The 22,216-nt window shown below is 37.5% G+C and overlaps 1 protein-coding gene across 6 annotated transcripts in view; it reads left to right on the top strand.

The window, feature by feature from the left end:
• Window positions 1-22,216, top strand: part of WWP1 (WW domain containing E3 ubiquitin protein ligase 1) — a 120,783-nt gene that overhangs the window by 4,911 nt on the left and 93,656 nt on the right. For 4 of the 6 annotated variants that reach the window (XM_036031079.1, XM_028517794.2, XM_036031085.1 and 1 more), the window contains exon 2: window positions 17,605-17,700. The gene's annotated coding sequence lies outside the window, so the exon portion shown is untranslated. Of the gene's footprint in view, window positions 1-4,432; window positions 4,462-17,604; window positions 17,701-19,033; window positions 19,196-22,216 lie in introns of those variants that run through there. The other 2 variants (XM_036031082.1, XM_036031080.1) reach the window with 2 other exon arrangements.

Consider the following 22,216-nt stretch of genomic DNA (forward strand, 5'->3'; position numbering starts at 1 on the left):
AGGATTAGTTCAATGAACTTAAATTAGGACGAAGTTTACCTTAAAAGTAAATAGACTAAAAGACTCTACACTTAGAGTTGAAGTACTGAAAAGGTAGGCTGTCATTTGGGATGAGAGTTATAGCTTTAAAGTTAGGTAGAACAGTGTCAGTACTGCCTCATAGTGTTGTCTCAGTTTTATCTTCTGTCAAATGTAAAGAATATCTTTCTTGCTGGATTTTTGCAACAATTAATTGAGATAATGTTTGTAAAGCAGAAAGCATAGTCCCTGGGACATAAGCAGCCCTTAAACCATTTTTATTGCCCATAATTCCTTATTAAGTTGAAAAATTAAATAAGTCCATTTTTCTGGGAGCCACTCATTTCTCAAAGACAATTATTTTGGCATGAGCGAAGCTGTATATCAAATCTCACCTAATGTAAAAAGTAACTTGCTAACATGAATCTGAGAAAGAGACCCAATGTGGCTGAGCTGGTGAGGGTTTGGCTGTGTGGTCTGGAAAGGAAATAGTTAACACCAGCATCACAGTTATCTAGGATATTTGTTAACCATGTCTATTGTTGAGTACCCATTTGAGATCTATGGTATGGTCCCTGATTGTAGGGGTTAAGCATTTCATGTTTAACAAATAACTCAGATGTTAGAGAAGTGCTGGTAGAAACTAAACCTGTGTTTTGGAGTTCTGGTGCTCCCGCAGACCACTTTCTGAACTGTAGCTCATGAAACACACTGTGTGATGTAAATACAAAGAGCTTAACATCTGAACCTTTCAGATGTTTAAAGAGGCTTAAAGTAATTGCCCAGGACTTTTCTGAAGAAACCCCAGAACCTGATACATGGTGATTTCAGTAAGGAAAAGGCAAGAGAAGGGATCCAGCAGGAGGCATCCCTCAGGTTTACTTATCTAAACAATTTCCCCATACTTCTCCGAAAGAAAGTCTTTGAATGAAGACATTTCTTTTTTAAAAATGCCTATGGAAACTGTTAAGTTAGACATTGTGATTAGTTATCAGATAATGTGCTTTTCACTTTGCTCAGATAAGGTACTCAAAAATAGAGCTTCTCTGAGTGAAATGTGTCTGATTTAGAATTTGGTTTTAGGGTAGAAGGAGGTAAGGATGCCTTTGTCTGTTGTGGGGAAAGCCATTGCTTAGCGGATGGCATTGATTTGGGAAGAAAGTTATTAGAAACAGTTTAAGTTTTAAATTGATTAATGAAAAAAAAAAAACCAAAACTTGAAACTTGTTTTCTCTGAGTTTTGCTTAGGGCAGTAGTGGTGACAGTCTGTATATGTCGCTTAAACCCTATTCAGTTCTGTGACCATAGCTGTCATAGGAATGGCAGATCTTTTGATTGGGGTTGTTACTGGAAAACCTTAACCTATGTTTATATCAGCCGTATTTTTATCATGTTAGTACATTTTGTGGTTAAAAAAAAAAAGCCAAACCTCTGATTCTGTCTAAATTTGAGTGGAAGGATTAGTTGACATTTGTTTGAGGAGCCTATTGTTTTGTGTGTTTTCACTGACTTTGTGGTCAGTAGTTTGGGGAGAAAAACAATAAACTCATCTTTTTGTTCTGTGAGCTGTGAAATATGGTGTGACTGTTTAGATGTGTAGACCCAGAAGGAAAGTATACCTTGTATCCTTTTCCTAGGGTACAAGTCTTGGTGATTTTAACTTTTTTAAAACTTTTTTTGTGATTAATTTTTTTAAATGTGCCTATTAAAAGAGCTCAGTCCTTCAAGTAAGGCAAACCTAGGTCTGAGTTCTGGCACTCATTTTTGGCTGAGTAAGCTTGGTCATGTTCATTTTAGATTAAGCTCTAGTTTTAGCATATGTAAACAGTATTCATATGTAAAGTAGCAATAATAATAAATTCACAGATCTATTGTGTGGCTTAAACCTGGCACTTAGTATTCAAAATATTCACTAGGATGGGTTCATGTTAGCTTTTCATTGATGTCAGACATGTTCCAAAAATTACTATTTCTTAATTTTAGAAAGGTAATACACTCCATATACTACGTTACATAAAGCCCCCATAAAGTCTAGGGCAGCATCCTGTGCTTTCTTTGGCAAATGTTTGTTAAGTGTGGGTAAATAAGGACACAAAAGAGCCACATGTCTGGTCAGATTTTGCCACCCAATGAGTTATGAAGGAACTTTAAGTTTTTAGGGCTTTTGGGGTTTTGGATTTATGGATAAGGATTGTGTTCTTATATTTTAAGCATGAGAAGAAATGCATATTCAAGGAGCAAAATTTTAACTATTTAATTGATTATCTCACTTAGGGAAGTTTCTGTGTTTTCAATTAAAATTCGCCTCTAAGAGTGAAGATATCTGATGAAAGTTTATACTTGCAGCATGCTTTAATATTCTCAGGAAGAGTATTTTGAAATAGTAAATTAACATTATGTGTCTGTTACTTGAATAAACTTAAAAATATCTTGAAATTGTGCATTTATAACAAAAACTTTAGCAGTACTATATTCTTCTCAGCTGCCTGAATGTAATTTCAGTCTGATCCTGCTGCAGATGAAGGGTTTACAGCAGGGTCTGTGACTGCTGCTGTCTGTATAGTTATGGAAGTACAGTAGGTGGCTCTGCTGGGTGGTTCTGCCATAAAAGCATGGAGGTTGTGGCAAGGGTGGCTGTGGTGCTAGAGCCTAGAGGAAATTAGCACTGGTTCAGATGCTAGATGCAATGCTAGTTCCCCCCCTTCATATTAGTATCCTCATTTTACAAATAAGAAACAGAGTGGCATGTACACAGAAAGTAGAGTTGAGGCTTGGACCTAGGTCCTCTTACTCTGAAAGCTGTCTTCCGTATCATATTACCCCAACATGGTTTTCTCAAACTAGAAATTGGCACTTTGGAATTGGAAAGTTCACAGATCTCCAAGGCTGCTTAAATGTGGGCAAATTAGAATCCTTAATGTATTTGGAAACACTCAGGAAGGGTTTTGGAGTGAATGTCATGCTACCGTTGTGACCACTGCAGTGCAGAGAACAGCTAGCCTCGACAGCACACCTGACATCTAGAGGCTTTTGACCCTGAAAAAGGGTCTCACCTCTCAGCTTCAGCTCTAGGCTTTCATGACTCTGCTTTCTGCCACTTCATGAGATGGAGCAAATACTGGGTATTTGAATACCAAAATATTAAAAAATTTTGGATTAGAAGGAAAAAACATCTGGTAAGCAAAACTAATATTATTAAAATACCACACTTTGAAACAAATGACAAATTATTTATGGAAATATTTATGGCATTTTGAAGTATGAGGTTGTAATAATATAACTCTATGAAGTTTGGTCTTTGCAAAGTAAGAATGTTTTGTTGACCTGGGTTTTTCCCAGAACACATGGACATGATTTCTTAAAAAGTCCCTACAGCTTACCTCCTCTTCACTCTTAATGTGTTTACACTCTTACACATTGTCATTTTAAAGATTACTTATTCTTTCTTTTTCAACCTTAAAAAAAAGCATTTTCAGTGACTAGCTTAAAAGCCTCTCAAAATCACCCTACTGTGAATGTTTTAAGTGAAAAAAATAAGTGAAGAGTAACATCTGATTGATGTGGCAAACTGCTCATTTTAAGGCATGGGTTTAGCTCAGCATTTCTTGTTTTATATTCTGTTTTCGCAGTATAGATGTGGTGAAAAGAGCTTTGGGTTTGAGCCCAAGAATTCTGGGTTCAAAATCCTGACTCACTGGTTTTGTGGCCCTGAGCACTTTTAGTTCCTGAAACCTAATTTTCCTCATCTGTTAGTAGGAACAATCAAGACTCTGAAGAGTAATTATTAACATTAGAGATAGTTTTTAATAAGGTGACTGACAAATAATAGGAGCCCAATAAGTGATCATTATTTTTCTTACTATTTTTGGAATCAGAAACTTGATTCAGATTCCAAGTTTAAGACTGGCTTTGTTTCTATATCAGTTACACACCAATTTAAGTGCAGGTGGTCTCAAGATAGGAATGCTCTGTTGTCTGTTCTGGCCAGGGAGTGCTTTTTATATATTTAGTTGATTCTGTAAGTTTGGAACCCAAGTTTTAAGATGCTTAGTGTTATTTGAATCTTGTTTCTTAATTGACATGCAGCACAGACATGGGAAACCTGTGTCTACTGATAATTGCTAAGGCATGGGGAAAATTACCAAATGCAACAATATTTGCTTGAAAGGTTTTGGTATTTTGCCACCATAAACATAATGTTGCATATTATGAGAAATGGAGGATGTTATTAGTAACAAATGATCTGATTCTCATTACTGATACTATTTGGCATTCTTCATTGTCGATATAAATAAATTTACCTTTTGAAACAGAAATAGGAATCATCTTCCTAAATTAACAGTAATTAGGAAAAATTTGTTCAGTGCATGACAAGTAAAAATGTATTTCATTTCTCTGTTATGACCTGAAGAAGAAGGGGATGGAGCAAGCAGAGGAGGAAAGGTGTGATGAAAGACAATAGTAGTGCCTACGTTTTTGTTTTGTTTTTAGATACCATAACTGTTTGGCTTTAAATTAGAATAGTTGCTGCTAAATTTGGTGAAAGTATTTTTCTCCTCACTAGTGTTTCCTAGTAAAGTACAAACATTTTTGATAACCCTTACTTAACAAGGAAGGAAAACTTTTTTTTTTTTTTTTTTGGTAAGCTGGTATAATGTATTTAATTATATATTTTTAAAAGGTGCATTTGTTTTTGAGCAACATCACCATCTTGTGGTCTTTTAGAATATTGTTGCCAAACCTACGTTTTACAACTGTAAGCATAAATTGCTCTGACGTTGGCCAAGGAATAAATCTAGTTTGTAATGAGCTGTTCTTACTGTACATGGAGGCTAGGGAGTAGAAAATAAATTTATTTTTACACTAGGATTGCAGCTTTGAAAAAAATGTACTGGAGGAAACTAATGGTATCAAAATGAAAACAGTTGTGAGTTAGGTTGGTGTCATTATGCATGATTGCTATTATTTCATGTTTTCATGAAATATGCAGTAATTTAGTCAAGTAATTCTAAGCTAGAATGTTTGATGTGTTCTGTGCTCCATTTCTTATTTAGTAAGATTACCCAGGCCCAGAGAATTCAGATTCCATGTCTCACCACCAGCCATTTAATAAGGTTGCTTTTGTCTAGGACAGTGTTATCTAAGCTGGCAGCTCTTAGAGAACTGTTTTCTATATGAATTCTTATAATTTCTTTTTCTATTTTGTTGACAATTTTTTTAAAAAACTAATCAATTTGAGGAGCAAGGTAGTCTATTTAATAAAACATCTGAAACTAAATAAGGTTCTCTGGTTTTAAGCCTGCTTGTTGTTTTGAGATTCAGTTGGCACTAAGGGTTCTTTATTAGCAGACAGGTATCAAACACTCATGGGCAGCAGGCTGTGAGGGAAGCATGTGGATCAGTGGTGAGGATTTGTCCTGTACTTTTGAATTTACAGTTAGTATGTAGTAAGGAAAATAAAGCTATCTTCATGAATATACAAGTTTGAAATAGGATATCAGGATAAAAATAGATATAATTTATTGAATATGTACTATTTGGCAGGTACCATGCAAAGTACCTTTTCTTAGTGTCAGGACTTTCTTTTGGAATTGTGCTTTGATTTTGTGGGATCAATGCATATGCGCACAAAGAAGTATTTGTGGCAACCCTGAATCATCTCTGGAACAATAGGTTTCCTTGTACTGTAAAAGTGGTTCAGCTGTTATGGGTCTGGTAGGCTTCCGTGGCTTGCTCTTGGTAGCTCCCCACTATTTATAATGTTTTATTTATTTATTTATTTATTTTTTATTTTAATCATTTTTCAAGTACAGTTTTCTCCCTTTTACTCTCAATCAAGCCCACCCACCCATCCCTTCCCACTTTCCTCCCATTACAACCCTCCCCCTAGTTTTTGTCCATGTGTCCTTTAAATTTGTTCCTGTAAACCCTTCCCATTCTCCCTTGAAATTCCCTCTTCTCTCCCCTCTGGTCACTGTCAGCCTATCCTCTATTTCAGTGTCTTTGGTTATATTTTGCTTTCTTTGTTTTGTTGTTTAGGTCCCTGTTAAAGGTGAGATCATATGGTATTTATCTTTCACTGCCTGCCTTATTTCACTTGGCATAATGCTTTCCAGCTCCATCCAAGCTGTTGCAAAGGGTAGGGGTTCCTTCTTTCTTTCTGCTGCATAGAATTCCATTGTGTAAATGTACCATAGTTTTTTGATCCATTCATTTACTGATGGGCATCTAGGTTGTTTCTAGCACCTAGCTATTGTAAATTGTGCTGCTATGAACATCGGGGTGCAAAGGTTCTTTTGTATTGGTGTTTTAGTGTTCTTAGGATATAGACCCAGCAGTGGAATGCAGGGTCAAAGGGCAGATCCATTTTTAGTTTTCTGAGGAAGTTCCATACTGTTTTCCATAGTGTTTGTACCAGTCTGCAGTCCCACCAACAGCGCACCAGGGTCCCCTTTTCTCCTCAACCTCTCCAACACTTGTTGTTTGTTGCTTTGTTTATGATGGCCATTCTGACTGGTGTGAAGTGGTATCTCATTGTGATTTTCATTCGCATCTCTCTGATAGCTAGTGACATTGAACATCTTTTCATGTGTCTTTGGATTTTCTGTATGTCCTTCTTGAAGAAGTGTCTGTTCAAGTCCTTTGCCCCTTTTTTAATTGGGTTGCTTCTCTTCTTAGAGTGTAGTCATGTAAATTCTTTATATATTTTGGAGATTAGACCCTTGCCTGAGGTATCATTGGCAAATGTTTTCCCATACAGTTGGTTCTCTTTTTATTTTAATACTGTTTTCTTTAGCCATGCAGAAGCTTTTTATTTTGATGAGGTCCCATTTGTTTATTCTTTCTTTTATGTCCCTTGCTCTAGGGGACATGTCAGTAAAAAAGTTTCCACGTGAAATATGTGAGATTTTCCTACCTACATTCTCCTCAAGGACTTTAATGGTGTCACGTTTTATATTTAAGTCTTTTATCCACCTGGAATTTATTTTTGTATAATGTGTAAGTTGGTGCTCAAGTTTCATTTGTTTTCACGTAGCTGTCCAATTCTCCCAACACCATTTGTTGTAGAAGCTAGTTTTACTCCATTTTATGTTGCTGCCTCCTTTGTCAAATATTAATTGACCGTAGAGACTTGGGTTTATTTCTGAGCTCTCTGTTCTGTTCCATTGGTCCATGTGCCTGTTTTTATGCCAGTACCAGGCTGTTTTGATTACAGTGGCCTTGTAGTATAGTTTAGTGTCAGGTATTGTGTTCCCTCCTACTTTGCTCTTCTTTCTCAAAATTGCAGCAGCTATTCAGGGTCGTTTATGATTCCATATAAATTTTTGAAGTGTTTGTTCTATGTCTGTGAAATAAGCCATTGATACTTTAATAGGAATTGCATTGAATGTGTAAATTGCTTTGGGTAGTATGGACATTTTGATGATAACTAATTCTTCCAATCCGTGAACACAGTATATGTTTCCATTTGTTTGTGTCTTCCTTGATTTCTTTCTATTTATAATGTGTCTATGGCAAAATTGGTACGGTGTTCTAAGCACCCATTGTTACCCCAGACTTTTCTAAAAGTCCAATTGACATATAATTTGGGTATTAGTATATGACTTCTAAATTATTTTGAATAATTAAGGCTAGAAAATGTCAAAGTTTGATTAGCTTTTCTCTTGTTTATATACTTGTGGCCATTTCATTATTTAGTAAGTCAAGTTAGCATCTTAGATAACATTCACTTTTTTTTTTACACACTCTTTTTTTTTATCCTCACCTGAAGACATGCTTATTGATTTTTTAGAGAGGGGGGAAGGGAGAGGAGAAGGAGAGAAACATCAACCAGTTGCTTCTTATACATGCACTGATTGGGGACTGAACCTGCAACCCAGGCATGTGCCCTGACTGGGAATCAAACCTGTGACCTTTTTGGTTTATAGGATGGTGCTCCAACCAAGTAAGCCACACTGGGCAAAGCTATTGGACACTTTTTTACTGAGCATTTATTTTGGGTTGTGGAAAGGAAATCACATTGATTAGGTGGACATGAACTTGGAGCTCAGAATTAGCAGGGCAAAGATGGGAGATGGAATAGGTGGTTTACAGTCCCACATGTACAGGATTTTCTTTATAATGTTTTAATTTTATTGAAGTTTTACTTCTATGCTATAAAGGTACATTTTTTAAAACCTAGCCATTCTGTTTTCACAGGATTGTTCTATTAATTGTGAATCTTTGTTTAATACATATTTATTAATTAGTTAGGAAAGACTGAAACTGGGCTAGGGGCTGGGATTATAAAGATGAGTTGTACACCCAAAGGTGGATTTAGCAGGTACCAGAGCCTTGACAAAGTGAATCTGGCTCCCTGGCATCAACCCCTGCACAGAAGTTCCTCCACTGTAGTCACCGCCGTTCCTTTTAGCCAGTCAACCTGAGGGTCAGTCCCTTTCATTGAGGTACCAAAGCAATCAAGGCTCAACTACAACAGGATACCACATACAGCCCACACAAGGGACATACCTGGAGCACTGGCTCAGGTGACCAGGGAGATTGTACCACTTGCCCCCCAAGACGCCTACATGAGACCACTTTGCCAAGACTGGGTGATGTAGCAGATAGTTCTAATACATAGAAAACAACAGAAGGAATCAGCCAAAATGAGGAGACAGATATGTCCCAAGTGAAAGAACAGAACAAAATTCTAGAAAAAGAAATAAACAAAATGGAAACAAGCAATCTACCAGATGCAGAGTTCAAAACACTGGTTTTATAAGGTACTCAGTGACCTCAGAAAAACTTCAATAAAGAGATAGGAAACATAAAATAGAACCAATCGGAAATGAAAACTACAATAGAACTAATGGTCAAGGTGGAGATGTAGGCAGACATGGCTTAACTTTTCATACAACCACATCAGAATTATAAAAAATATATAGAATAACCATCACTTGGAACAGTCAGAAATCAAGGTGAATGGAAGTCTGACAACTATGTAATTAAAGAAACCACATCCATCCACACAGGTAGGAGAGATGTGGACATGGAATGGTCTGGTCCCACAACCATGCATGGTGGATAAAAATCTGAGAGGGCTATCTCGGGAGCGAGGAGTCCCAGCCCCATACCAGGCCCCCAGCCCAGGGTTCCAATGCTAGGAAGATAAATCCCCACAACTTCTGACTGGGGATTGAGTCAATGGGGGAAACAGCTGGAGCCCCAAATAGTTCTTAGAGAACCCTCCCACAGACTCACCTACTTAGACTCACTCCCTCTAGACTCCAGCACCAGAGTGGCAGCTTGAGGGGCACAAGTGCTATAAGGGAAAAGCTGAAGTCTGGCATCAGGGCAAGCAGATGCCATTATCCCTTTTCTAAACCCTCCCCACACAACCAGGAAGCTGGTGCCATATCTGAGACTCTGTTAAGCTGGCTAACACTGACCAGCCTTGGAGATTCCCAGAGACTCTGTGCCACCCAATTTACTACCCACTCTAGCTGCTTTTTCCATATGAATGGCTGGTATTGGCTCATGCTTCACAACTTCCTAAATCATATCAAACAAGCAACAGCTGACTTCAGTGAGCCCCAGGCTTGGCATCAGCGGCAGCCAGCTTTGATTCACAGTTTGTCTTTGCCTGGGAATATCTGAGCCCAGCACAAGTAAAGCCATCTCAGATTGCTTTATAGTTCAGGAACGGTGCCCTGGGCAAAACACTGGGGAGTGACCTTGGCCTGCACGACCTGGGAAACCCCACGGCCAGCACGCAGAATGGATAGCTACAGACCACATCAGAGCACCACCACCTGGCCCTGTACAGCTGATCTTCCATGGAGAGTGGAGGTTGGTGGTGAGTCGGCACAGCCAGTCCTTGCAGTCAGCTGACCTGGGTAAATCCCTCTCATTGATCTGCCAGCAGCAACCAAGGCTTAACTGCAAAAGGAGGGTGTGCTCAGTCCACACAAAGGGTACATTTCAAGTTCCCAACTTGGCTGATAGGGGATACTGTGCTACTCGACCCTAAAGGACACCCACTACATTAGGCCACACTATCAAGACAAAGTCAAAGCAGTTCTACCTACCTAGAAACAAATACAATGAGGCTGTCAAAATGAGACAAACGTGGCCCAAATGAAACAGATGAAAACTCCAGAAAAAGAGCTAAGAGCTAAATGAAATGCAGATAAGCAATCTATGAGATGCAGAGTTCAAAACACTGGTTATAAGGATGCTCAGGGAGCTTAGTGAGGACCTCAGCATCATGAAAAAGATCCAGTCTTGTCCTGACTGGTGTGGCTCAGAGGATTGAGCACTGGTCTGTGAAGCAAAGGGTCACTAGTTCAATTCCCAGTCAGGGCACATGCCTGGGTTGCAGGCCAGGTCCCCAGGAGGGGGCATGTGATCTGCAACCACACATTGATCCCTTCCCTCCCCTCCCCTCCCCTCCCCTTCCCTTCTCCTTTTCTTTCCTCCCTCCCTCCCTTTCCCTCTAAAATAAATAAAATCTTAAAAGATCCAGTCACAAATGAAGGATACACTAATTGATATAAAGAACAACTTACGGGAAGACAACAGTAGAGTGGATGAAGCCGATACTCATATTAGTGATGTGGAACATAAGGAAGTGAAAAACAACCTATCAGAACAACAAAAAGAAAAAAGAATCTAAAAAAAATGAAGGTAGTATAAGCAACCTCTGGGACAACTTTAAGAGGTCCAACATTCTCATCATAGAGGTGCCAGGAGGAGAAGGGAAAGAACAAAAATTGGAAATGTATTTGAAAAAATAGTGAAAGAAAACTTCCCTATTTTGGTGAAGGAAATAGACATGCAAGTCTAGGGAGCACAGAGTTCCAAACAGGATGGATGAAAAGAAGACCACTCCAAGACACATCATAATTAAAATATCAAAGGTTAAAGATAAAGAGAGAATCTTAAAAGCAGCAAGAGAAAAGCAGTTACCTAGAGGAGGGTTCTCATAAGACTGTTAGCTAATTTTTCATAAGAAACTTTATAGACTAGAAGGGATTGGGAAGACATATTCAAGATCATGAAAAGCAGGGATCTACAGCCAAGATTACTGTACCCAGCAAAGCTATTATTTAGAATTGAAGGGCAGATAAAGAGCTTCCCAGGCAAGAAAAACCTAAAAGAGTTCATCAACCAACTGTAAATATATGAAATGTTAAAAGGACTTAAGAAAGAGATTAAAACTATGAACAACAAAGTGGCAATAAATACATATCTATCAACAATTGAATCTAAAAATCTAGCTAAGCAAACAAGAGCTGAAACAGACTCATGGATACAGAGGACATTTGGTTGGTTGCCAGGTGGGATTGGGGTGGGGGAGAGTGAGTGAAGAGGTGAGGGGATTAAGAAGTACAAATAGGTAGTAACAGAATAGGCATGGGGATGTAAAGTACGGTATAGCATATGGCATAGCCAAAGAACTTATAAGCATGACCCGTGGATATGAACAATGGTGGAGAGGGATTCCCTGAGAGAATGGGGGATTCTGGGTAGAGGAGGGCAAAAGGGGAAACATGAGGACAACTGTGTAATAACAAAATGTAATTTAAACTACTGATAATAATTACATCAGACTTCAATAATTAAAATGAATACATTAGATGGAATTAACAGATCAGATGAGAAGCAGAGGATCAAATTGGCAATCTAGATGACAAGGTAGCAGAAAACAACCAATCAGAATAGCATAAAGGAAAACCAAAAAGTGAGGATAGTTTAAGGGGCCTCTGGGACAACATCAAGCGTAACAACATTCACATCATAGGGGTACCAGAAGGAGAAGAGAGAGACAGCAAAGGATTAAGAACCTGTTTGAAGAATAATGACTGAAAATTTCCTTAATTTAGCTAAGGAAAAGGATATACATGTCCAGGAAGCACAGAGAGTCTGAAACAAGATGATCCCCACGAGGCCTACACCAGGACACATCAGAATTAAAGTACTAAAGGTGAAGGACAAAGACAAACTCTTACAAGCAGTAAGAGAAAAACAGCTACTTAGGAGAGATCTCCCATAAGACTGTAAGCCTATTTCACAACAGAAACACTTCAGGCCAAAAGGGATTAGCAGGAAATTTTATAGTAAGGAACAGAGCCTGCAACCAAGGCTACTCCATCCATCAAAGCTATCCTTTAGAATCAAAGGAGAAATAAATAGCTTCCCAGATAAGAAAATCTAAACCAAACCAGTATTACAAGAAATGTGAAAGGATCTTCTTTAAGAAGAAATGGAAAAGGTCTTCTTTAAAAAGGAGGAAAAAGAGAAAAAATATGAGTAATAAGCCTTGACTCTCATGGGTCAGTGGATTGAGTGCTGGCTTGCAAACTGAAAGGTCATGGGTTCGAGTTCCTCTTGAGCCACATGCCTAGGTTGTGGGCCAGGTCCCAGTTTGGGGTGTGTGAGAGGCAACTGATTTATGTTTCCCTCTTTTTCTCCCTCCCTTACCCTCTCTCTAAAAATAAAATCTTTAAAAAATACGAATAATAAAATGGCAAAAATTACATATCAAGAAGTATTTTAAATGTAGATGGGTTAAATGTTCTAATCAAAAGACATAGGGTAGATGAATGGATAAAAAAAATAAGATCCTTACATATATTTCCTACAGGAGACCCACTTGAGACCAAAAGACACAGTCTGAAAGTGAAGAGATGGGAAAAGATATATAACGCAAATGAAAATTTTTAAAAAGCTGGGATAGCAATACTTACATCAGACAAAATGGACTTTGAAACAGACAAAGAAGGAGCTAGCAGGTCCACTTCTGGGTATTTATCCGAAGAGACCCAAACACTTAATTCAACAATATATGCACCCCTGTATTTATTGCAGCATTTACAATAGCCAAGATATGGAAGCAACTTTAGTGTCCATCAGTAGACAAATGGCGAAAGAGCTGTTACATCTATACAATAGAATGTGACTCAGCCATAAAAAAGAATGAAATCTTGCCATCTGCAATAACATGAGTGAATCCAGAGGGTGTTATGCTAAGTAAAATGGGTCATAGAAAGACAAAAGCCATGTGATCTCACTGATAGGTGGAATCGAAAAAATAAATGAACAAACAACAGAAACTAATAGGTACAGAGGACATTTTGTTGGTTGGTAAAGACAGGCACATTGGGGGCTGGGGGCAAAAGGTGAAAGGATTAAGGAGTACAAATTGGTAGTTACAAAATAGTCACAGGCATGTAAAATATATCATAGGAATATAGTCAGTAATATATTAACTATGTGGTGTCACATAGGTCTAGGCCATGTTGTCCAACCTTTTGGCTTCTTTGCCCCACACTGGTCTTGGGCCACACATTAAATACACTGCGACCCATAATCACAAAATCGCATAATGTTTACAATTTTGTGTTGGGTTGCATTCACAGCCATCTTGGGCCCCACAGGTTGGACACCCCTGGTAGACTTATTGGGTGATAACTTGGTAAGTTATATAAATGTGTACTCACTGTGTTGTACACCTGAAACTACTATGATACTGTGTGTCAACTGTTACTTGAAAATAAAAATTATTAAAAAATGAATTGTAATAAAGAAATCTACAGTGTCATAAGGAGATAAAGAAATAAAGTTTCCATGCTGTGAAAGAGTAAGTAACTAGCGAGTGCAAAACTGGGGATATGGCAGGAGCTGAATCTGGAAGGAGTATTAGAAATTAGGATGAAGATGAGTGAAGAAGTCAACTGCAAGAAATTAGTGGGCAGCAATTATTTAGGCATTATAAACCATGATAATTAAGGAGGCATAAGGTTAAATTCATCAAACCTTTTAATTTACTACAGTGAGGAGCACAAAGTATGATACAAATGTTTATCTTATTAAAGGAAATAAATTTGTGTTAATTACATCACCGATAGAATAGATGGGTTATAGAGTAATTTTGAGAGCAAGGAATTCGCATAGTTTGGAAATGGCTGAGAATTGGCAGTAAAAAAGGAATCTAGAGATGGACCAAAATTTGGAGCTACTAAAAGGTAAACACGTATATTAAGAATTTTAAGAGTTGATTTGAGCAAGAAGCTATTAGAACGGGCCAGTGCCAAGCTAGAAGTGGTTAGGAATGCTTTGGGACAGGAGCCAGGGAAAGAACACAGAAAGTGCTAGAGCAAAGAAGAAAATTATCTGACTGGCTGTAGATAGAAGCTGATTGGCTGTTTGAGATTGATTGCCTTAGCATTTTGATTTCCCAACCTTGAGGCATTCAGATGTAGATTTGGGTTTGCTTATGTAGGCCCCCACAGCATGGCATTGTTAAAAGTGAAAATTGTGGTGTATATGGTGCATTTCAGTTTAAGATTACTATTATTTTCTTATTATCTTGATGTGGCAGCAGTTTTATATATACTTATGAGAGAAAAATTTTGAGATAATTGTAAAGTAGAGAGATTTTTTCATTTAGAGGAATAACACTTAAAAATAAAAAAAATGCAGTTTACTATAAACAGTGTACACAAGAAAATGAGATAGGTAAAACAAATGTGAAGAGAATGAATCTTTGAAAGGGGAGATGTGAGATGTATCTAAAGAAAAGGCCTAGAAAGAGGCCTGGATTTGTGTTGCTGGAAAAAAGAAGTGAAAATTGGAGGAGTGAAAACAGAACCAGAAGGTTTGGGGGCAAGTTTATGTATTTACCTCCTCTGGTTGAAAATCTGAAATTGGACGGATAAAGAAGAGTAGGCATTAATGCTGACTTTGGAAATTTGGCATTTTGAAGATAAATACATTTTTGTCATCAAAAATACTGTGTAATGTGCCAGAGACTTGGAAATCGACTGAAAGTGTAAAAGATAGATAGATAGATAGATGATAGATGGATAGAGATGAGGTTATTACATCTCATGGTTAGATGTGCGTTTTTAGGTTAAAATAAACCCCCAAACTCCAGTCAGAGGTTAAAGGGTACTCATGGATGCCCACCTTTATTTGTCCTTTGGGAGACACAACAAGTGCTCTTCAAGTCACTGGATGGCATTTTTTTGAAGGTGGTGTTCTCTCACCCAGTACCACCTGTAAATTATCAGGAAGGTGATATTCCTGTGTTTGCATTTAAGAGGATTAATTAGTGATACTTATACAGACAGGTCAGTATAGACAAGTAAAGGGTCTAAGAAATCAGTTAGCTTCTACTCCAAATAGTTAAATGTGTATATTGAGACCTCAATGCAGAGCTTATCTCAAGGTGGAGGGAATGCACAGTGGTTGAGGAGAGATCCTGGGAGAAAAGGCTTATGGGAGATAGGATAGGGATCAAAAGTAATGTTAACATGACATCGTTAAAATTGAAAAGGACTACACTTCACCTGTTTCCCTGAGACACAGGTGTGAAAGTTTGAAATTCTGAAGCTGTGCAAAGTACAGTAGTGGTGTTATTGCCAGTAGCTGCTACTGGGATCAAGGATTGCTTGCGTTAAGTAGACAGAGTGCAGTGGCGAGATTACTGTCTAGTGACTGAGCAGAGGAGGGCTCCTCAAGTCCAGCTGTCATCCATGATAGTCGGTGGGATGGACGTTGACCAGATCCTGGGCCAGTGATTGTTGGTAGAGGCATGAGACTTGAGTAGGGATGATGGTATGGGGTGGGGAAGAGCAGTAGGACTGTGTTGTCAGGAAGCTATTTTGGAAATTTCTTGGGGAATTTAGGAGACTACAGTGGTGACTGTTGGAGTTTGGTGGAAGTAATTCAGTGGGCTGTGTTGGGAAAGCCTCCTACTGCCTCTTCTTTCTTCTCCCCACATACAGTCCCATGTGACATTGAGGCCTCCTGATGAGCAATTCTGATAAAATGGAATGCCCCCTTTTGAATATTTAGGTCATGTAGGAATGTAAACTTGAACAGAATTATGCTTTATTATAACAGGAATCCACTAGAAAAATCTCTTGAGATACATCACAAAAGCTATCTACACAGTTAGAGCCATTCTATTGTTTACTAAGGTTACCAGACACCCACCCTGGTGTGTCCAGAGCTACGGGGTTTTCCAGAGAGCAGGATTCAATCCTGGGTGGTCTGGGCAAATCAGGACACATGGTCACTCTCTTGTTTCCTATCCCATTTACAGTGTCTTTCTATAAATGTTCTGTCTATATGGAAGTAACATTCCTATATTGTTTAAAATTAGATTCCCTACTTTCAGTTTAAATTTTTATGAAAGGCTTGTTTTCTGCTTTCAAGTTGCAGAATCAGGTATTCTAGGGCAAGGGAGCCTGCTTGGTTCATCTCTATCTCTGCCACATTCATTGAGTTTGAAGTTTTGGTGCTGTTGATGCAGTAACTTTGCCTAAATGCATGCTTTTTAACCTTCCAAGTTCTACATTCATTAGGCTAAACCTCTTTAGCACGTGAGGCGTGCCGTCCTTTCTTGTTTCTGAGATGCTTCCTGTGGATTAGTTAGCATTATGTTCTAGACTTGGCCTGAAGCTGGGACTCTGTCTTCTACCATTTCTGTGTTCTTACCAAGCTTACTTTACAGATAGATATGTGACAGTATTTCTCCGGCTTTTCCTGGTGGTAAAACTGTGCATGGTATGCAAATTGGGCAAGATCTGTTGTTCTTTTAAAATGGTTGCTTCTGACTTAATGACATCTGAAAGTAAGCAAGCAATTAAGATATAAGCGAGGATTTGATTATAACCCTGGAGGACTGAAAGTGTAGTTTATTATCTACATTAAAGACTCTATATTCTTTACAGTTGAATAATAATGAAACTTTATTTGCTCTGAGGCATTTTTAAAAGGTTGAGCTGTACATAATCAGCTTATGTATAAATGGCCATATGTTCTGGGCATAGGTTATGACCTAAATTCATTTGGATGAATAACCAATTTGCTTAAAGTTTGTTAAAACTCAGGCTTGTTTTTTTCTTTTGCCACACTTGACCGAATAAATGGCAGAATTAGCAATGAAATCTAAATAGTCAGACTCCAGAGTCTGCTGTTAAAAACTTTGTGCTGTTTGTCTCCCACAATATGTTCCTGTTCTTAACAGTACTTTATCCTGGTTATGGTGCCATCATTCACCCAGATAGTGAAGTGGGGCATTTTAGTATTTTAGAATCTTTCTATTAACCCTCATCTACCCCATAATCTTCTGGTCAGAGATCTTGTACAATCTTCAGGTTTTTTGTTCACCCTACCAGTTGTCTGCTTCAGATAAATTCATTTAAAAACTCACTACTAACCAAGTTATTTTCTAAAATGCAATTGTGGCTATTGAAATCCTTCAGTGTGTATCAGTTATATTCAGGATAAACTGTAAAATACGGTGCTTTGTATACTTTGAGTGCCACATAAACTATTCCATGGGATTTTATACAATTTGGGCTACCCTGTTTGCCGTCAGTCTTGTTACTACACACTGTCCTTCCATCCCATTGTCCAGGCATGCCAAAGTTCTCTGAATGTTCCATATTCTCCATAATTTAAGATGCGAACCTTCTTGTGACTCCTGAAGGTTGGATTAATAACTTCCTCTTGGGTGCCCCCAGTGTGCTGCTTTATATTCAGCATTTATTTCAGTAACTGTCACACTGAAAGCTCTCTATTTGTTTACAGGTTTATCTCCTCACTAGACTATGAACTCCTTGAAAGGAGGAATCGTGTCTTACTCATCTTTATATCCCCAGCATCCAGTACAGTACCTGGTACAGAGTAAGTGATTAATATTTTTTCAACTAAGATTATGTTTAACCATCAACCCCATACATATTGATAATGAATTATACCTATGTAGACTTGTCATAATGTTGTCTTAAAAAATAGGACTGTAGACTTTTAATACTTCTGAGGCTCAGCTTCCTCATGGGTAAGATGAAATAGTGCTTCCCTACTTATATGGAGTTGTAGTAATGCTCAAATTAAAGAATATATATAACAGTATATTTTAAGTGCCACACACTTTATGTTATTAAATGAAGTGTGGAACTGTTTATTGAAATTGATAATTTTACTTGCTGTGTATCTTCCATTTTAAGGCAAGATGGTACCATTTTTGAATCATGTTTTTCAGTTTAAAATGGCAGTTACTGGTAGAGATGTACACTCTTGAATTGGAGGATTTATTGACATAGAACAACCCTGAAGTAACTGCTATTCTGAATTTGTTTTTTCAAATCTCCTCTTTTAAAAATAGTATTATCACAAATGTATTTCTTTGTTTTGCGTTTAATAATTTTTGTTTATATACTTTTTAAAACTTGCACAAATTTTTATTTTATTATAGAGGACAATCTAATTTACAAATGTTTGTACAATTCCAAGAAAACATTAAAGCATCATAAAAGAATACATAGAAAAATCTCAGTATGCACATTCAAATTTATAGTAAGAAAATAGTGATGGAGACTTACTTTTTGACTGTGGATATTACAGCACCACAAAATAAAGCTCCTACACAGTGTGAAAATGTTACAGAAACATTTCCATACAGTGGCTTCTTTAGTTTGTGCAGAAATGTTTGGTTAGATTCGTGGTGACAGCTTTTCATGTGATTGGTTCCCTTTGACCTCAGCAGTTCTTCAGTGGCCTTCATTCAGTGTTTATTGGTTATATAGGTTTTGAAACTCAGGATCCACAATGCCCCATGTGTCTGGATTTTTTTTTCCAATCATGGAATCATGGCATTTTTCAAAGGAAATGCAGAGCAAAACATGGGGTCATGACAACCACCAAAAGAATTCATTTCTTTCTTTACGAGTTGGAAGCATTTCTTGATGGCCTCAGTGTAGAGTGTTAAATGTTAGAGGTGGGACTTAGTGAGAGGCAGTGTTAATACTTAGAACCCCTATTTGCTTTTCTTTTTCCTTCACTGTTGTGTTCCTGAGATTCATTTGTGTTGATGCCAAAGCTCTAGCCAGTCATCTCCACTGCTGAGCAATGTTCCATTATGTGTCTAATTTTCGTGTTTCATTTTATGAAGAATGCTTATAATTGGCAGATAGGTACAGACATTTTTATAGCATATATCTATAATTGCTTATTGAAGGACTTACGAATGTTCATCTGCACATGACAGTACCACATGGCATATCTACCGGCAGGATTTTACCAATTTAAACACCTGGTACCAATGTGTAAGAGCCTCTGCTTTGCTACTTTTTGGGCCATTATTTGGTAGTCTCAAAATAATCTAGTTTTTACTATTCTGGTGAGTTTAAAAATATCATCTCATGCGATCTTAACTTATATTTCTCTGGTGAATCATGACATTGTACTTTTTTTCATATACTCATTGGCCATACAAGTTTCCTTGTCTGTATAATTCCTGTTCAGGTTATTACCTGTTTGCCTGCTGTGTTGTCCCTCTAACAGATTGGCCTATTAACACATTAATTTTCAACCTTTTTTTCCTACTTTAAGTCTTATTTAAGGCTATGGATTGATCTATAATTTTTAATGCATCCCACAATTTTTTGTACGTGGTATCTTTGTTATCCAGTTCCCAGTATGGTTCTTTTTTTTAATCCTTACCTGAGGGCATGCTTATTGACTTTAGAGAGAGAAAGGAAGGAGAGAGCAGGAGAGAAACATTGATGTGAAAGAAAAACATCAACTGGTTGGTTGCTCCTTATATGTGCCCCGACTAAGAATTGAACCCACAACCTAGGCATGTGCCCTGAACGGGAATTGAAAATGTGAATTTCTAGTTTATGGGACAATGCTCCAACCACTGAACCACACTAAGCAGTTCCTAAAAAATTTTAAAGTAATGTCCAGTATGTTTTTCATGACCCATGAAATATATAGAAATATTTTTTCTTTCCTATTTGTATTTTTAAATTTATCTTTTTAAAAAAATAAATAATCTTTATTAGTTCAGGTTCACTCTTAGTATTTTCTTTTAGGCAAAAATTCATAGGTGGTTCTGACTACTGTCACTTGCATCAAATTGTGAGGCACTTGTTAACTGGTTATCTGACTTAATGATGCTCATTCTGATCTGTGGATTCAGATAGTGTCAGCATGATTACTTTATTTAAAAATTTCCCACCTTGATATTTGAAATTCTTTGATAACCCTGACTGTATGTGGAAATGATTATCAAATCTAAATTATGTACATGTTAAAAGCAGGAAATTATTTTTAAAAATAATAAAATAAGAATAAAATTAAAATTTCCCAGCTTTTTGCTTAATGAATGTTTTTAGTACCTATTAAATCATAACCTTGGCCTATATTTTATTGAGTTCTAAAATTGTGAATTTCTAATTCTATCCTTTTATCTGCTTTTATTTCTTTTAAATTTCCCTTGTGAGGTAACCCTGAGATACAATTCATAAAGGAAAACGGAATAAATATTTATCTGTTTTATCAATTTTCAGAGTAATTACTTAATACCCCACAGCAACCTTTGCTGATTTATGTCAATGATTTATTTTTCTTTTATAACACCTATATTTATATTTTTAGAATTAAATGTATTTGATGTCTTTATTTTATAAAAATTTTTATCATTATTCTATTATAATTGTCCAAATTTTTCCCCCTTTGCCCTCTTGTGCTCACTTCCATAGTCATTCCCACTCCCACAGTCAATCCCAACACTGTTATCCATGTCCATGGGTCATTCATACCTGTTTTTTCTGGCTAGTCCCTTCCCTTTCTTTCCACCATTATCCCCCTCCCTGGTTGTTGTCAGTCTATTCTATGTTTCCATGCCTCTGGTTTTGTTTTGCTCATTAGTTTCTTTTTGTTCATTAGGTTCCTTTTATAGGTGAAGATCATATGGTATTTGTCCTTCACTGACTGGCTTATTTTGCTTAGCATAATATTCCCATTTCCATGGGAGTAGGGGGGAGAAAACTGTACTTGAACAATGATTAAAATAAAAAAAAATATTCCCATTTCCATCCACACAGTCACAAAAGGTAGGAGTTCCTTCTTCCTTTCTGCTGCATAGAATTCAATGGTGTAAATGTACCACAGTTTTTCTTTTTAATTTTAATTGTTGTTCAAGTACAGCTTTCTGCCTTTTACTCCTGTCCCAGCCCACCCCCACAGTCCTACCCACCTCCCTCCCTTTTCCACCCCCCCAAGGTTTTGTTCATTTGTCCTTTTACTTGTTCCTGTAAATGCTTCCCCTTTTCCCCTGAATTCCCTCCCCTCTCCCCTCTGAATATTGTCAGCCTATTCTCAATTTCAGTGTCTTTGGTTATATTTTGCTTGTTTCTTTGTTTTGTTGATTAGGTTCCTGTTAAAGGTGAGATAATATGGTATTTGTCTTTCACTGCCTGCCTTATTTCACTTAGCATAATGTTCTCCAGTTACATCCGTGCCATCCCAAAGAGTAGCAGCTCCTTCTTTCTTTCTGCTGCATAGAATTCCATTGTGTAAATGTACCATAGTTTTTTGATCCACTCATTTACTCATAGGCACCTAGGTTGCTTCCAGCATTAGGCTATTGTGAGTTGTGCTGCTATGAACACTGGGGTGCATAGGTTCTTTTGGATTGGTGTTTCAGGGTTCTTAGAGTATAATCCTAGCAGTGGAATTGCTGGGTCAAAAGGCAGATCCATTTTTAGTTTTCTGAGAAAATTCCATATTGTTTCCCATAGTGGCTACACCAGTCTGCAATCCTACCAACAGTGCACTAAGGTTCCCTTTTCTCCACAACCTCTCCAACACTTGTTTCTTGCTTTGTTAATGATGATGGCCATTCTGACCAATGTGAAGTGGTATCTCACTGTGGTTTTAATTTGTTTGCATCTCTCTCATAGCTAGTGACACTGAGCATCTTTACATGTGTCTCTGTACCCTCTGTATGTCCTCTTTGGAGAAGTGTCTGTTCAAGTCCTTTGCCCATTTTTTAATTAAGTTGCTTGTCTTCTTAGAGTGGAGTCCTGTAAGTTCTTTATCTATTTTGGAGATTAAACCCTTGTCTGAGCATTGGCAAACATGTTTTCCCATACAGTTTGTTCTCTTTTTATTTTAATACTGTTTTCCTTAGCTGTGCAGAAGCTTTTCATTTTGATAAGATCCCATTTGTTTATTCTTTCCTCGATGTCCCTTGTTCTAGGGGACATATCACTAAAACGGTTGCTGCATGAAATATCTGAGATTAACCTGCCTATGTTTTCCTCTAGGACTTTAATGGTGTCACAGCTTATATTTAAATCTTTTATCCACCTTGATTTTATTCTTATGTATGGTGAAAGTTGGTGCTTGAGTT

The sequence above is a fragment of the Phyllostomus discolor genome, chromosome 7 (assembly GCF_004126475.2).
Source record: "Phyllostomus discolor isolate MPI-MPIP mPhyDis1 chromosome 7, mPhyDis1.pri.v3, whole genome shotgun sequence".
NCBI lineage: Eukaryota > Metazoa > Chordata > Mammalia > Chiroptera > Phyllostomidae > Phyllostomus > Phyllostomus discolor.